Source organism: Passer domesticus, chromosome Z (assembly GCF_036417665.1).
Source record: "Passer domesticus isolate bPasDom1 chromosome Z, bPasDom1.hap1, whole genome shotgun sequence".
In the NCBI taxonomy this organism is placed as follows: domain Eukaryota; kingdom Metazoa; phylum Chordata; class Aves; order Passeriformes; family Passeridae; genus Passer; species Passer domesticus.
In genome coordinates, this window is record NC_087512.1 from 82,145,994 (window position 1) to 82,162,644 (window position 16,651).

A 16,651-nucleotide genomic window follows, 5' to 3' on the forward strand; every position below is an offset into this window, starting at 1 on the left:
TGCGCTTCCCGCCACGGCCGGCGCCGGGCGCAGCCTGGGGAAAGGGCGTGGCATGGTGAAATGGGCGTGGTCGTGTTTGTGATTGACAGCGAAGAAGATAGGAGTCCCCGCCTGACGTGGCCTGAGGAGGGGCGGGGCCTCAGGGAGGGGGCGGAGCCTCCCGTCCAGATCACACACCCCCCCCACTTTGTCCCGTGCCCCCCGGCAGGGGGCGCCCCTCCCATCCGGGTCTCGTGATGCCACACCCTCAGGCCCCGCGGTGACGTCACTGCCGCCTCAGGCCCTGTGCCTGTTCTGGTGACATCACACCCCACAGTGACGTCACTGCCACCTCAGGCCCTGTGCCTGTTCTGGTGACATCACACCCCCACAGTGACGTCACTGCCGCCTCAGGCCCTGTGCCTGCTCTGGTGACACCACACCCCCACAGTGACGTCACTGCCGCCTCAGGCACCGTGCCTGTTCTGGTGACATCACACCCCCACAGTGACGTCACTGCCACCTCAGGCACTGTGCCTGACTGTCCCGGTAATACTACACCCCCCACAGTGATGTCACTGCCGCCCCATCAGCCCCCTCAGGCCCTGTCCCTGTGACGTCACACTTCTAACAGTGACGTCACTGCCACCCCACCAGCCCCCCTCAGGCCCTGTCCCTGTGACATCACAGCCCCACAGTCACGTCACTGCCACCTCAGGCACCGTGCCCGTTCCAGTGACACCAAACCCCCACAGTGACGTCCATCAGCCCCCTCAGGCCGTGTCCCCGTCCGTTCCGGTGCCATCACACCCCGGTGACATCAGTGTCACTCGGTCCCCGGGCTGAGGGAGGCCCAGGGCCCAGCAGGGCCTGCCCCGCTCAGCCCAGCGCCCACGCTCTGCCACCAGCCCCACAGCGACGCCACCACAGCACAGCTCCCGCGTTTCCACAACAATCTTCTTTCGCACAACGCCTCGCCGCCCCGCTCTAGGGCGCGAGCAGCCGCTCGGCCGAGCCCGAGGGCCAGGAGCGCGGCCTGGGCGCGGCCGTGAGGGCCGGGTGGCCGTGGCCGGCGCCGTGAGGGGCGGCCGGGGGACACGGGGCTCCGAGCCGGCGCCTCGCTGCCGCGTGCCCCCCGTCCTGCCGCGGGGCAGCCTCCGCCGCCCGCGCCAGCATGTAGCTGACCTTGCGCTGGTGCGCCAGGGCCTCCTCCTTGTCGTTCACCTGCGGGGAGAAAGGACAGAGTTGCCGTCTCAATGCAAATGTTTCACACCTTCTTGGTGATTGCTCACAGGCAGCCCCTCACAGCACTGTGAAAAATGTGTATTTTGAGATTGGCTTCTCACAAGTATCAAAATTAATATTGTAATATGCTATATTAACCTCCTTAAGTAGTATATTAAATATAGTTTTAGGTTATAACACAATGTTAAAATAGAAACGATGCTGTGCAAGATATTTGTTTAAGAAAGGACTCGCACCACATAGAAGCCACAGGACACCTAAATCTTTCAGAGAAAGGGAATTCATTGCTCCCTTATCAGCAGAAAACTAACTTCTTCCCACCTCGCTCTGACTGGAAGAGGTCATGAGGATTGAGAGGAAGAAGCTGACAGTGACCAGACAGAATCCTGTGTTTGAATGGATTTATGCATCATGTGTGAGTTGTATGAATATGCAACAGGCAATTCTTTTTAAGGGTTAATCCTCTGTTAATGGGGGTCCTTTTTCCGGCTTGTGTTGCCCAGGAAAAGGTACCCGGGCTGTCTGTAACTCTTTGTTTGTATTGTCTCGTTTTGTCCTAATCTCAACTGTTCAAACTTTATTACTCTAATTATATTACTATTTTTATAACCATTTTATTGCTATTAAACTTTTTAAAATTTCAAAAACAAGTGACTGCCGTTTTTCACAGCACTGACTCCTTCTCCTTCTCAGCACAGCCAACAAAGTCCATCTTCCTCCTCGACCAGCCAACCTACTTTTTACAATACCCATCCTAGCTGGATCTGGCTGTGGCCTTTTAAGGGCAGGCCTGTTCCTAATCACTGATAATTAGCACAGCTGTAACTGCGTAGGGGTGAGATTAAATTCATCACTATCTCTATTTTCCCACATCCTACCCATCCACAGGAGAGCAGGCCGTGCTCGGCCCAGCTAACACACACACGCTCTGGGGAGGTGAACCAGGCACTGACCAGATCAATCAACATCCTCAGGATCTCGTGGGCGCTGTCCAGCTCCTCCACCCTCCTGCAGTCGCCCTCTGAGGAGAGCAGGCTGGACAGCTTCCGCCCCAGGCTGCTCTTGCTCCCCTCCAACTTGAGACGCTCTGTGGAAAACACAAGTGTGTCAGCTGCAGAGCTGCTCAGGAAGGGAAAAACGACTTTGGGAGAAAGCAGGTACTTCTAAACCTGGATCCCATTAAAAATAATTTAATAATTAAGAACAATTTAATTTAACGACCCCTAAAAAAGGGCAGTACAAGTTGCAGTTTCCCTCACTGCATGGGACATGGTAGGTTCCCACTGCTCCTGCTGTCCCACAAAGGCTTACACGTGGGAAAATTAAGAATTCTTTTCGCTCTATGGAAAATACACTTTTGATGCTCTAAAAAATGAATTAAACAATAATTTGTGTTTAAACCATAAATAGCCTAAAAAACCCCAAGATTCTCTGACACAGGCCACTTACAAGTTTGTAAGACTTCCAGAAATAGTAAAACGCATTACAATTATGGAACAGACGTGCCAGGTAACAAAGCCTGAAAGCAATGGGGTCAGTGCAGGGGAAACACCTACTCAAGGTTGTGCTGTGGTAGTGCTACACCCCAGGAGTGCCCAAGGACTCTGTGACCACACTTCTAAGCCTGGCAGCTCCTCGCCAATGGTCAAAAGAAATATATTGTGCTGTTCCTAAGGTCTGCAGTGGTTCTGACCACTATGTAAGCACTTGAATTCTCTCTATCCCTTTTTTTGGTGTGTGTTTTTTTTTTTTTTTTTTCTAAAGAATGAAAGATTACTGGAATTATTCCTACTTTACAGATTGGAATTCTTCCTCTTTTACAGAGGGCTTTGAAACTCTGTATTAGTGTAAGAACACTAATACTGACACACGTGCAAAATAAAAAGGAAAAAAACATTTAAGGAAGAACAGGAAAAAAACCTGTTTAGTACTGCAGTGAATTATGGAGTGGCCTGGGTTAGGAGAGACCTTGAAGCTCATTTTGTTTCACACAGGTCGCTCAATACCCCATTTGGAGCTAAAAAAAGCTCCAAATATCCTTTTTCTTTTTGCATTTCTTCCCCTTCCCCACCTCTTCCGTGGAACTAATTTGAAAAAAACAACAACAACAAAAAACAAACAAACAAAAAAAAACAAAACAAAACAAAAAACCAAAAAAAAACCCCAAATAACAGAGCAATTGGTGGTAGCACACGACCCAGGCAGACGCCAGCTCTCCCCCTGTGCAGCTGGCAGGGGAGAGGAGCCCCAGCTCTGCAGCCAGCCCCACACCAGCCTGCCCCACTACCAGCGCCCCGCCGGCGGCTCCAGCTGCCAAATCTGCTTTCCTTCCTCACGCCCATCACTTCTGCCAGCCTCAGGGCCTGCTCCTTCCTCTGCATCAGCTGCTGCTCAAATGCGATTCTGAAGGCATCTGCCGTGATATACGCTTCGTCCTTGCTCTTCTTCAGGTTTTCCATCTGGTTTCAGTGCAGGGAAAATTTGAAGCAGATTAGGTAATTTGGAAGCAAAGGCAGGTTTAAAATTAAGACACAGACAGCTTGCAAGTAAATGTAATCAAGGAAGTAGCAGGAAGCAAAGGGTTTCCCTGATATGTAAATAAACATTTTAAAATGTGTATTAAAGTCCTTACTCTTCATTGTCTGCAAATGTTATTTATTGTAAATAAATACACAATCATCTCTGTGTATTTATTTATCTCTGCACATGTACAAGAGCTCGAGGAGGGAAATAATGACCCATCACATCCACGCCAGGAGAAGGAGCAGGAGATGGGAACCCATATCAGGGATCATCATAAGGGACAGACCAGCACTTATTTCCCAAACGAGTCACTCAACTGGAAGTTCTGCAGCAGGACCACAAGGATGGCCACCACATTTGCAGAGTCAAATACAAATTGGATGAAAAAACTCTAAATCCACACAATTTCACTAAACATAAAAAAAATAGGAGCCTGGAATTCACGTCATGGATTTAAGTGTGAGGTGAATAGGTATTTTCCAGCAAGATCAGCTTGCTGCCCTAGCTGAGTGAGCGGGCTGTGGGTGCTGATGCCAGCAAGGGAGGGGTGAAATGCACTGCCAGGAAGGAAGGGAAAGGTTCAGTGCCAGCCCACACACACAGTGTGTACATTCATGGAGAGCACACACCTAGGGTGTGTTCTCTTATTTCAGGTTTAAAAATATGGGGAGAAAGAAAAAAACCGCAATTTATTTTTTAAATTAGTAAAGCTGAGTAGATATAATTACAATTTTTTTCCCTACCAGCAGAAATTATGGCATTACAAGCATCACTAACTTCCCAGTACTTCTGAGATGCGCAGTGAGAGTTTGTGTGGGCAGGGTCTGGGTGTTCCTGGTTCTGTTTGCACTGCTGCAGGAGCACCCCCTGCTCGAGCCCACCCTGCCAGGCCTGCTCACCTCTTGCTTGAGATGCAGGAGCTGCTTCCGAGTGAGAGCTGCCACTCTGGCGCAGGGACAGGGCTGCCCCTCAGCAGGGCTGCAGGCGCAGGCTCCGAGCACCGCCAGCTGCAAACCCAACCAAGCCAGAGGTCAGGACCTGCTCTCAGAGGGGCAGCAGAGCCCCCAGAACGAGAAGGGAGTGACTCACAAGGAGGGCTGTGCCTTCAGGCAGAGCCTGGCAGATGGGTGTGCCACTGCTGGGCTCACTGCAGCACCAGCAAGCACGGTGTAATAGCTGGGCAGAATAAAAACACCCATCACAGCCTGTGCAAAACAGCCCGATGCCTTCTTCTGCCTGATCTTCCTCTGCAAGGTGCACCAGGAAGAAGGAAATTATTAACAGGCATGTGCTACTTAGCTAAAAATGGGTTCAAATGAAGGGATATGTAATGGGCAATGATTTTCCTCTGTGTGTTTGGTACACAAACATATCTCTGAAGCAGCCATTTGGAAAAACACACAGGCAATACTTACTTCAAGACCTGTAAAATCAGTGATGTCACTTTTGTTCAACATGTTCTCCTGAAAAACCTTCTGTTGTTTCACATCTAGCATTGCAAGGAATTCCAAGCACTGCTGGTTCAGGACTACAAAATAAAACAAAGAGATTACAAACATCTCCCGCTCTGATTTCTTAATTTCTGAGTTCAACTACACCCGAATGAAGCAGTTGTGCAGTTCAAGCATCAGTTTGGGAACAAGATGAGCGTGTGGAAGCAGGAACTCATCTCTCAGTTGTCTCTCCCTGTGTGTTCTGCCAGAAGTAATGGCCCACTTAGAGAGAGACCATTTCCTGAATTGCTCTGCCTCAGGACTGAGTGCTGGTCTCCTTGTACACTCACAAGCCAGGCAGCCTCTCATTTAGCACAGCACAGCACTGGGCAAGTGATGATTTCAGTCAGCTATTTCCAAGCTTTCTGGGAAGCAAAAATAAAGGAAAGGGACTGGAGTGCTCTGATCCAGTGGCTGCCTTGGCTGCTTTCCAGTTTAATTTCCAGGCTTCTGCACATCCACTAAGATCAGCTGCCAGGAGCAAGACACTGATCCCCACAGGAATCTTTCCTCACAGCTGAAACCTGATTTATTCCTGAGAAACAGTGTATTCAGAGGAATAGTTCCTGCTGGCTTACTTGCATTTTCGGCTTTAAGTGTTTTAACTTCTTCTGTCCTCTGTTTCAATGCTTCCTTAAGAGCTGCATTTTCACAGTATATCCTGCAGAAGTAAAAAAATGGCTTTATTATATTTTTAGAAAATGTTTTTAAGTGGGCATTCAGTAATTCTAAAAAGTAACCTGTTAAAACATGGTATCTAATATTTCTGCAAATTAAAATTAGGATTACTTGAAAGATGAAATAAAAAAAAAAAAATCAAAAGTGAAAGGAGTACGAGACATAAAATAAAAAAAACCCCAAACCTTCATGTATAAATAGGCAGTACCCATAGCCTTAACAAGAGATGAGTTTATGTGCCACATTTCCATTAGAAATGCAAAGAAATCGGTAATTATGAACCTCTGAAACACTTGCTAGAAATTTCCTATTTCCTTGAAGGAACGAAAGTGGCATTAGAGGAGCGACAGCTCTGCTCTGTAAACTTCCTGTAGTCTGAATCCTGTTTTCAGGAACAGCTGTGCCTTCAGGTGCTGCAACGTGAGAACACACAACACACACTGATAATGCATTTTCCCCTAAAGCATCTCTCTCTTGAACAGAACAGTGGCAATCCAACGTCCTAAATGTCAGAGGAACACTATTTATTTGGTGCACCTCAGCTGTCAGTAAATGCAGCCTACTCTGAACTATTTCACTTGGAAAAAAACAGCGGAAAATGCACATTCTTCTTGTCCTCAGATGTCAGAAAACCATCAGAAAAACATGAGATTTTGTGCAGAGCAGGCTGAGCCCCTGGCTGTCAGTGTTCTGAGGTTACATCTGTGTCTTCCACCAGTTCTGTGGCTCCAAACTGCACAGCCACCTTCCCAACCCACTCAGCCAGCCCTTCAAGAGGCATCCCCTGACAAATGTGTCTCTGGAATCGTTTCCAAATGTGTGGATTAGTGTTTGATCCCAAGCTGAAACATATTCAAGTACAAGCACATTCGGAATTGTAAGAACAACAACAATAATAATAATAATAACAACGAATAATGACAATAACAACCCTGATGGGTAGACTTCAGAGATACAATTTCCACACGTAAATGAGCGAGTCTGGCAGTCCCACTTCTCAAGGCCTGTTATGGATAATTAGTTTAGTGCCTCTGGCACATTCTTCTTGCCCAGCCACACCTGCTGTCCACCCAGAGTGACTCCTATTTAACAAAGAACCTCTTGATCAGCCTCTCTGTGGAGCATTTTACCTGTACTCATGCCCAGACCTACAGTGCCAGACAACAAAGAAATTATTAACCAGGAAATTATATTTCCCCACGCATGCATATACCATTATTTACTCTGCCTCATCTGCGGGTAAGGTAAACAAGGATAATCAGTCCCCAGCTAACATTATATGATGAAAAAAAACTCAGCCTAGCAAAGCCAGCCTACAGACACCAAAAAAAACCAAAATCAGGACAATACATCTAGAAGTCTGAATTGAAACATACAAGTGTGATTAGTGTGAAAAATCAAAATTGCCCAGAATTTGGAAGGGGATTGGGAAAATACAAAATGCCCAAAGAACCTGGGGAAGCAAGTTTGGAACACAGAACAAATGACATGGAGCACTCAGTGGCATTTTTAAAATCAAACAAAGACCCCAGTGACACTCAGTGTAAGCCAAATACCTGTCATATTTTTCTGTCCAGGTGTCCTCTAGGTTTTTAAATCTGTCCTGATCAAATTCAATTTCCCACTGCAAAATATTTATTTCCTGTGGAAACAAAACAAACTTGCAGCAGCTTATCACAGGGCTCCCCTCAGAAGGATGCCAGGGGTGCTGGGTCTGGCAGAGATCTCAGGGACACTCCTAACAACAAATTTGGTACCAGACACTGAAATTTCTGCACCACTGGCCTAGGGACTCCAGCCTCTGTTCAGAACTGCTGCTTCCAGAGGCCTCCAACAAAGACAAACCCACCTCCCTGTCCCACTCCCATGGCGTGGAACAGAGCAGCAGCAGGAGGAACAAAGAAAAAACTCGGTTTAACAAGGGGGCTCTGCAGCACCTTCCTCCTCCTTCCCTCCTGAAACGGGGCACCCCCTCCTCAGGGTCCCTGGGAAGCCTCAGCTGGATCCCTGAGGAGCTGTGCAGCCCACTCTGAGCAACTGAAACCCACAACCAACACCAGCTCAAAGCACAGCAGGAGCACTGGAAGTCTTCCAATATTATCGCTGTAGCATGAAAAGGCCTAGATCAAAAGAGATAAATTAGTATTTTCCTTTCTACTAAAGAGGAACAGGAATTCCTTTTACAAAACCCCTGGAATTAAAGTCAGGTATGCACTGATTTAAATAAGCAGTCTGATAACCCCTTTCTAATAGCCATGGGCTTCTCTGTGTGAAGGAAACACCCACACTTACCTTCTCTAGAGTCCTCTTTTCTTCCTCACTTTTCTGAAGCATTGCCTTTGTGTGGCTCGTGGCTTTATCAAATACTGCCTGCAAAATTAACAAACAACCAAAGCAAAACCCAAAATGCAACTCTGTCCAATGCTGTGACTGAACTGAGTTAATTTTCAGCTTCACATTCACATCAGACAGCAGAGAGCAGAGTTACAAACACCAGCAGCCTCCTCGTGAGCCCCAGAGGGGTCTGATCTCAACTCTAACTTGCAAAATAAACTTTTTGGGTTTCAATCCCAGAACCCCTGGGCTGACAGTGCAGCATTGTTCACCCTGAGGTCGTGTCTCCTTCAGGAAATCACACCTTACAGCACACCTCAGCTCTGATCCAGGCCTAGCAGGCTGCAAATATGTGATGGTAGAAACCACACAACTAGAAATGGGTTTTGTAAGTGGGCTAAATTCCAGGAACTGCTTCCAGCAGATTTTGTTATGAAAAAGAATAAAAATACTACAAATGGGGAACAAAAGAACGGCCTGACATTTAAGGCACACCGTCCTCTGGGGCAGCAGATGGAGCAGCCACCTCGAAATGCCCATGCTCTGCAGCAGGATTCCAAGCACTGCCTACACCTTCAATAGGAGGGACTGGAAAAAGGCCTTAATTTTATCTTTAGTAGATAAATCCTCAGGGATTGTCAAAGGTAAAATTATAAGAATTGCTACAACACTAAAGTCTTCCTAAATAACACACTAGGCCCAGTAAATTGCAGAGGCAAGTCTGTAGACACCTGCAGACTCAATGATGCAAATTGCAGCCCTGGGAAGGCCTTAAGGTTTTTGAGGTTTTGATGAGGAATAGCAGAAGATTTCCTCTGTTCTCCTTGTTACCACCAAGAGATTTCTGAACAGCTCCTACCATGCTCTGCAGGATTCTTAGGGCTTCATCTTTTCCCTCCAGCTGTCTTTGAGATGCCTCAAGCTCAACTTTCAGAACTTCAAGTTCCTGAAGTAAAACAAAGAAGACACACTGAATAAAAGCCAAGGAAATCCTGGTAAGATTTGACTGCAAAACAATGTACATTTGCCCTCCTCAAAAAACAAACCTCTGTTTCACCTGCATGATGTCTTTCCATGGCCTCACCTGAGGTTAGAGAACACAGTGCAGGTGCAAGGTGTATTTTTACAGCTGGCTGTCATGCCAACACCTCAATACATTTAACCACAGTGAAATCAAAACATGCTGTTAACTACCTTCCAACAAACATGCAGACTGGAAATCCAAAGATTGCTTACACTACACATTTTCAAGCCCCACAGATTAGTAAAACATAAGCATCTGCTGGAAAAGTACAACAGGACCTTCAATATTCTCTCCATCTTTAAAAATATTTTGCAAAGAACCCCCCCCCAGAATATAAAGTACACCTCACACTATGATTTTCTGACATGAAATTTAATGAAGCTTCCAACTCCTGCTGTAATTCCAAGAACCTGGGTGCACCCCAGTCTCCCAGCATGCCAAGATCCTCCTGATACATGGAAGGGAAATGCAGATTTGGAGAGCAGCACCCTGGGCACTGGTACCAACCTCCAGAGCTTCCTGAAGCTGTTGCTTCAGTTCTTCATTTGACACTTCAGTATTAGATTCTGTAGGATCAAAAGAGGACAACAAATTATAAAGTAGTGTGACATTTAATGAAAGAAAAAGTGAGGATTTTACTCTGAAAACAGGTAACATACAAAGGTGCATTTTTATCTTTGTGTTTTTCTTGTGGAGCTAACAAACACATTTAAGAAACACATCAATAGAAGCTTCAAACACATTGCTTCACAATTTAAGAAGTTAAATAGGGGGGAAATGTCTGTTGTAAAGAGACATAAAATAAAGGCAAATATTTTATAACTTCCTTTGAAATAAAGGCAACAAAATTGCCATCTTGGATTTAAAAAAATGTTTACATTCTCTTCTGATTGCAACTTTTCACCATCCACACTCACAACAACAGCTAGCACTATTTAGAAGTAGGGCAATTTTCAGGAGACAGAGATAGCTCAGCTTACTGTGGAAAGGATAACAGGGAAATATTTAAAGGAGAAGAATAAGTAAGTTACACAGAAATACCTCAGTTGAAATATTAAAAATTGACAGGAAGGCAGCTGGGCTGTAATGAAGAGCACTACCTACATTTGATTGTTTTTACAGCAGCATCACCTTCACAAAAAATGAAAATGAATGCCAATGCAGGTTCTAAAAGCTACTTCCTAACCCCTAATGTAAGCCAATTCACTAATTTCAACTAAAGAGCAGGCAAGATTTTGAATATTTAGCTGTAAGCTTTAGGAACTGTCTTTATGAAGATGTTAACTGACTTAAAGCAGGAATCCAAGCAGTGCCACTCAACTTCACAGACACAGCCAAACCCACAGGCACACCCACCACAGGATGCTCCCTGACAAATGTTGCTGTCAAACACAGAACTAAACACTTCAAAACTGGACATTTTACACTAAGAATGGGCACTGCCTTCGCCACTGAGAAGGAATTCTGCTGTTCATGGTCTGGGAGGAAGCTGGAGGATCCCAGGGGGCACAGAGTCCTTCAGGGAATTTGGCAAGAGGTTTGAATTAAACTTCATGACACTTTGTGAGGCAGCTGACCAGCTCACTCCCACTAAGAAAAGCTTTTCCTGTGGTGAATAATTAACTTCCCAATTACTCTTACCACAGCTACTCTGCCGTGTGGAACTAGAGGCAGGTTTTTTGAGGGATCCATCGTGAAAGCCGTTTCGTTTTGGAGCAGGAAGAGCCGCAGCATCGCTTTCTTCCGCTCCCTTTGCCGACAAGGGGGAATTACAAGTCCTTCCAGATCCCTTCCTAGATCTAACTGAATGGGGACTTTGTAAGTTTCCCCCTTCATAAACACCTCCTGGTCTTCTCCCCAGTCCGTTTCCCAAGTCTCCACATGTCATGTCATCCTCTTCTGCTTCCTCCATCTTCTCCTCCTGGCTTTTCTTCGGGTTTTCTGTTGGCTTTGGATTTGTTTTCCTTACCGAAGGCCCCTCACCTACCGGCGAACAGCGCCTCCCGCCAGCCCAGATTTCATCTGGAAAAACAGGAAAGCGCGGTGCTCGCAGCACAGGACGAGCCCAGAGAGGGAAAGCTGCGGGAGCCGGGGCTGCCGAACCGCCGCGGCGGGACCCCGGCCCGGGGGACACCCGGGGGACACCCCCCTGGGGGACAGCACCCTGGGGACACCCGGGGGACACCCAGAGCTCGGGGACCCCCGCCCGCAGCGCCCCGACCCACCTGCGTGCCCGCAGCCCGCGGAGCGGTCCCGCCCCGGGGCGGCTCCGGGCGCGGCTCGCAGGCTGCCCAAGGAGGGGTTTGCTCCTTTCTGCGCCTAATCAACCGCGTTTGGGCACAGAACACGGCAGCCCCGGGCCCCGCACACAATCCCCACACCTGCCCCCTCCTCCCGGTGTGCAATACGGAGCTGTGTTTGGTGTCAGGTGCATACAGGCACCTGTGCGTCTGTGACTGGGATAGGTGTGCAAACCTGCCGGGGTCGGCTGTCACTCGTCTCTGCCCCGGCACGGGAAAAGGTGGTTCTGGGCAGGCTGTGCTTTGAAGGAGTCTGGACTCTTGCTTTTCGTCTTCAGTTGAGTTTATTGTTTCTTATCTACAAAGTTTTTCTGTGTGTCCAGCTGAGGTCTGATCAGCAAGACAGGCAAGGGCTCTCCCCTCCCCACGAGGCGGTTGTCTCTTTTATAGCAAAAACTACGTATTAGATATTTACCTTCTATTTCCAATACTTTCTGCCCTTGTTGGCAAGTGCACTTTCTCTATGAACCAATGCACACGTGCCAACATCATCCTGAACATGGATGCCAAGGAGAAGAAAGAAGAAGGACAGGGCACGCCCAAATCCCTCCATCTTAGAACTCCTGACCCCCATGTACAGAATTCCAAACCCCCCTGTACAAGGTTCAAAGCCCCCCTGTACAGTGCTCCAAAATTTTTCCCTTCATCCTGTGATTGCTACTGAAACTTTTGTGACCTGTAATTCTTCATATCAGGTTGTCAATTTGCTCCATGAATTAACATCGAATTTCCAGGTGTCTTTGGCTTCCTGCCAGGGTCTCTGAGCCCCTGCCAGGGCTTTGAGACATCCAGGGCACCCAGAGAGATGTCCTAGGTTCCGACAGAAACCCACCATGGAACAGGTATAAAGACAATTCTAATAAATAACTGAGAGAGTAAAGCATGGAAGAAGGCCTTTGAACCTATCCTTTGTTTGCAATTTACCTTTATAAGTCTTCAGTTCATTTAGGAGCATTCAAGTTAAAGCTTTAAGGATGTTGCTGTTTGACAAGAACTTTCTGCTTCTAGCTAAAAAGAGTTTTGCAATAATAACCTTTTGAAGTATCATTTTGGAATATTGCTTGTAGTAAGGATCTTTGAAACTTAGAATATATCAAACAGGAAACATGCTTATCTCAATGCCTTAACAAAACAGTGAAAAGCAGCCTGAGAAAGGAAGATGAACATCAACTCAAGGACTGATTGTTTCCACCAAGGAAAGCTGGACATCACTGGTATGAGATTTATAGTCCTTGCAATTAAAAGGTGGACCCACATCTGGAATCTGGACCTCACCAGCCGGGAGACTTCTTTCTTCTTTGGAAGCTGGACCCCACCATCTGGGGATACTCTTTTCTGGATCCTGAGCAAAACTAAATCACAAGAGTGTATATAGAATTGCGATGTAGAAATTGGGAATAGAAACTGAAGAGAAAGCTTATGAGAACCCCTATAAATATCTGTGAGCCCCAAGTATCGGCATGCAGTTGGAGGGAAAACTTCCCCCACTGTACCCAGCCTGTATTGCTCATACTTTACCATATTGATTAAACAATTGATTGCTGCTTGAATATTGGCCTAGTCAAGCTTCTCATTTATAACATCGGCCACCCTCTGCCCCAGCTGCCACAGTGCCTGGGCCCAATTCCCCAAGGAAACACACTATTTATCATCATTTTGGCTTATAATATTATCACATGATGATATCACTCTGTTGCAGTATCGCTCCACAAGTGTCACAAAAAAAACCCCCGAAGAACCCAACAGCGAGTTTGGAATAAAAAAATAAAGCTGTAAATATGCAACAACAACTCTCTTCACAACAGAATTTTTCAGGAAAGTTGTTTTACTACCCGAACTCACGTACACAAAGGGTTTGTAAGCAAGCACTTCCTACAGAATGTTGCACAAGGCTTTCCTTCCAGGCAGCTTTTCTCTGAGGACAGGTTTCCTGTTCCTTGTGCAGCCCTGCCCCCCTGGGGCCCAGGCTCTAACAGCAGCCAGAGCAGATCCTGCTGCACCCGAGACCACCGGGGATCCCTGCGGGTCTGTCCTCACACGGCCTCTTCCCATGACTGGGACAGGGGGTGGGAAAGACTGGGAAAAAGGAAAAAATGAAGTTTATTGTTCAACACTCCACACCGGTGCTCACACAGTGATGTCTCCTTACACATGAAGGAATCCCCAAAGCTCTGTGCAATCATTCTGAAGTAACCCTCACATAATTTATTTTCCCCCCCAAGCTAAGGACCCCCCTTACCCTGCACCAAACCCTCTCACTCTGCATTGTCCCCACACGCCCATCCCACAGTGGAGCACTGCAGCGGTGGCGGCTGGCCTCGGAGTCTCTGGATCTCCCGGCTGGCTGCGGCCAGCACCGCCGGCAGCACTGGGGGCACCCTCCCGCTGGTAGACTTCCTGGGGAGAGCACCTAAGGCTGAATGCCTTTTGAAGAGCGAGGATCCACGGAGCTGTTTGGAGAGGAGCAGGGCTGCGACCCACAGGAGAAATAAGGCAGGACCGCGGCGACAGGGAAAACGAGGGTGTTTATTGAAGAAGCGTCGGGCGCGGACAAAGGAAAAACATGCCCAGCAGGGCCTTATAACATGAACACATGAACCAATCAAAAATTTCGAGGGGAGGGGATAACACGTAACAAACATCTCGGGTATCCAGTGGGGGTAAACTAGGGGCGGGGCCCTGGCCCCTGATCCAATCACTCGATGCCCAAGGTAGAAGGTTCTGGATGGAAGGGTGTGGGCACCGAGTGACGGACAGGCAACCAGGGAGGGGTCAGGAGAGATACATTGTAGGGAAAGGGAGGGGAAAGGTGTAACTGACGGGGCGATCAAGAAGAGGGAGAGAGAGGGAGCCCGGGCAGAACCATAAACAGGAATGGGGGATATAGGAATAAACCAACTTAACTTAACGCACCCCAACACATTGTCTGTCTTGTTCTGGGGGCAGTACATGGTCTTCAGAGTAACTGCAGGCCAGGGTTGTCCAATTCCCACAGGAGAATGTCATGGCCTTGTTCAGCCAGGAATCCTTCTACAGTTTAGTGGACCCATTTTTTGTATGGCCAATGGCTTTTCCTTGTCACACACACAAAAAAAAAAAAATCTTCAAAAACAAAAACAAAACAAAACAAAACAAACCCCAAACCAAACCAAACCAAAAAAAAAAACCAACCAAAGAAAAAATCCAAAAAACCACCCAAAACCAACAACAGCAACAACAGAAACAGAACAAGAAAACAAAGAAACAAAAAAAAAAAAAAAACCCGACCAAAAAAAACACAAAAAACCCAAAGAATTACCTGAAGTAATAATAAAAGAAAAATTACTAAGATTAGGGATTCCTTGATTCCTTTTGGAATATCGTCCATAGAGATTCTCATTTCAGAGCTGAAACTGTACAAAAGTTATGTAAAACACTCCCTGTTAAATGGGACCTACTCAGCCCATGGAGGTCATTCCCAGCAGCAAGGCTGAGAGAACAAATCAGAGTCTAAAAGCAGAAATGAATAAAAGTGACCAGGAAAACTCACTGAAGTGGCCACCAGTGCTTCCCCTTGCTCTCTTGAGGTGCAGAATTCCAGTGGCTTTTAAAGAAAAAAGTAAGCCCATAGGAAATGCTCTATGGAAGGCACTACAAAGTTCCAAGCCTTTCTGGAGAAAGTCTTATGATAGCAAATGCTAATTTCAGTCCTTTCTTATCATACCTGTGGAAAGTGCTCTCATCTTTCCACAAGTTTCTACTGTGACCATCCCTGGTGATGCAGGGACATCCTCATCAACCTGGGGACTGTGTCTTATGTCAGAAAGCAGAGCAACAAGCCACCTAAAGAAAAGTGGAAAGGACCATTTGAAGTGTTCCTAAGCACTCCTGCAGCAATAAAAGGGGATGGGATCAGTACATTGATACACCTGCCCCCGAGGGAAGCCAGCCCCAACACATAAGGGACTTGGGGGGGGAAAATATAGATGAGAATTTGAAGCCTCAATTTGTTAAAGCATGGAAACAAAACTTTCCAATGCAGTGTAGAGTGAGTTAGAAGAAATCCCATCAAGGGAAAGATATGTCATGAAGGGGTAACCATGAAAAGTCCTCAGTCTCAGCCCACCCTGGGCAGCAGCACTCTGGCACGCTCTGTCAAGCAGCAGCAGCCAGCAAGCCCAGGAGAGGCAGCCCAGCACAGTTCACCCCATGCCCCCCACGGCAGCGTCCCTGGGGCTGCTGCACTGCAGAGCTGGAGGAGCACCCCCTGAGCCAGGCAAAAATGGACCCAAGTCTCAGGGTTTAGGAGGTGACATTTTCTTGAACTTGGCTTGAAGGAGAACAGAAGGGCAACAACGGCTCAGGTGTTCAATCACAAAACACCCCAAGGGCTCTCAGGTACAGGGACTCAACATCGTTGGCTTGGAGACAATGGAGGAATTTGTAGAATGCTCTGCAAGGAAGAAAGGGGCATTCCCAGCCACCTTTGAGTGTTCCCAAATATTATCCTCCCTCAGACAATTTCATATTTCTCCAAAAACAAGGTTATGGTATTGCTGGTAACATCTTCACCTTGTCTGCTGAATAAATAAATAAATGGCAGGAAACTTAGGAAAAGGACTAGTCTTCAATGTCCCCATAGGTCTGTGCAGGAATCAACATCTGTGTCTCTCTTGAAAGACTGGTTGTTGTTACAGACTAGTTTTGAAAGTGCTAAAAAAGGGACAGTGTTTACATAGGGATACTTGAACCCAACTTCTCTTTAAAAGCCATTGAAGGACCTTGCCTCCAACACTTGTAAATGTGTTAAACATACCACTTGCAAAAGAACTGGATATTCCTCTGCTCACTGACAAGGGGAGGCCATGATTTACAAGCAGTCCTGAGAGCTGCTTCAGCTGACAGCTTAGAGCAGCCCATGTGCACTCCTCTGCAACCCTCCACAACGAGGTCATTTAGGGACAGGTTTGTACAAACTTCTAAGCCTTCCACCACTTTAGGTAAAGAGTTTAAATTAACAAGAATCATAAAGAATTCTATATTATCATAAAGAATTTCTATTTGCCACAATCTTTTCTTAAAATGAGCACAACTTC

At 46.8% G+C, this 16,651-nt stretch overlaps 1 protein-coding gene across 1 annotated transcript in view; it reads right to left on the minus strand.

Moving 5' to 3' along the window:
* The window catches only part of ZFYVE16 (zinc finger FYVE-type containing 16), a 37,596-nt gene extending 26,065 nt beyond the window's left edge, over nucleotides 1-11,531 (minus strand). Inside the window, exons 1-12 of the transcript XR_010352101.1 lie at nucleotides 11,502-11,531; nucleotides 10,918-11,298; nucleotides 9,784-9,842; nucleotides 9,112-9,198; nucleotides 8,211-8,288; nucleotides 7,475-7,560; nucleotides 5,819-5,901; nucleotides 5,163-5,275; nucleotides 4,647-4,754; nucleotides 3,512-3,683; nucleotides 2,178-2,311; nucleotides 1,165-1,203 (exon numbers count right to left, since the gene is read on the minus strand). The gene's annotated coding sequence lies outside the window, so the exon portion shown is untranslated. The remainder of the gene's footprint in view (nucleotides 1-1,164; nucleotides 1,204-2,177; nucleotides 2,312-3,511; nucleotides 3,684-4,646; nucleotides 4,755-5,162; nucleotides 5,276-5,818; nucleotides 5,902-7,474; nucleotides 7,561-8,210; nucleotides 8,289-9,111; nucleotides 9,199-9,783; nucleotides 9,843-10,917; nucleotides 11,299-11,501) is intronic.
* Nucleotides 11,532-16,651: the final 5,120 nt, after the last annotated feature.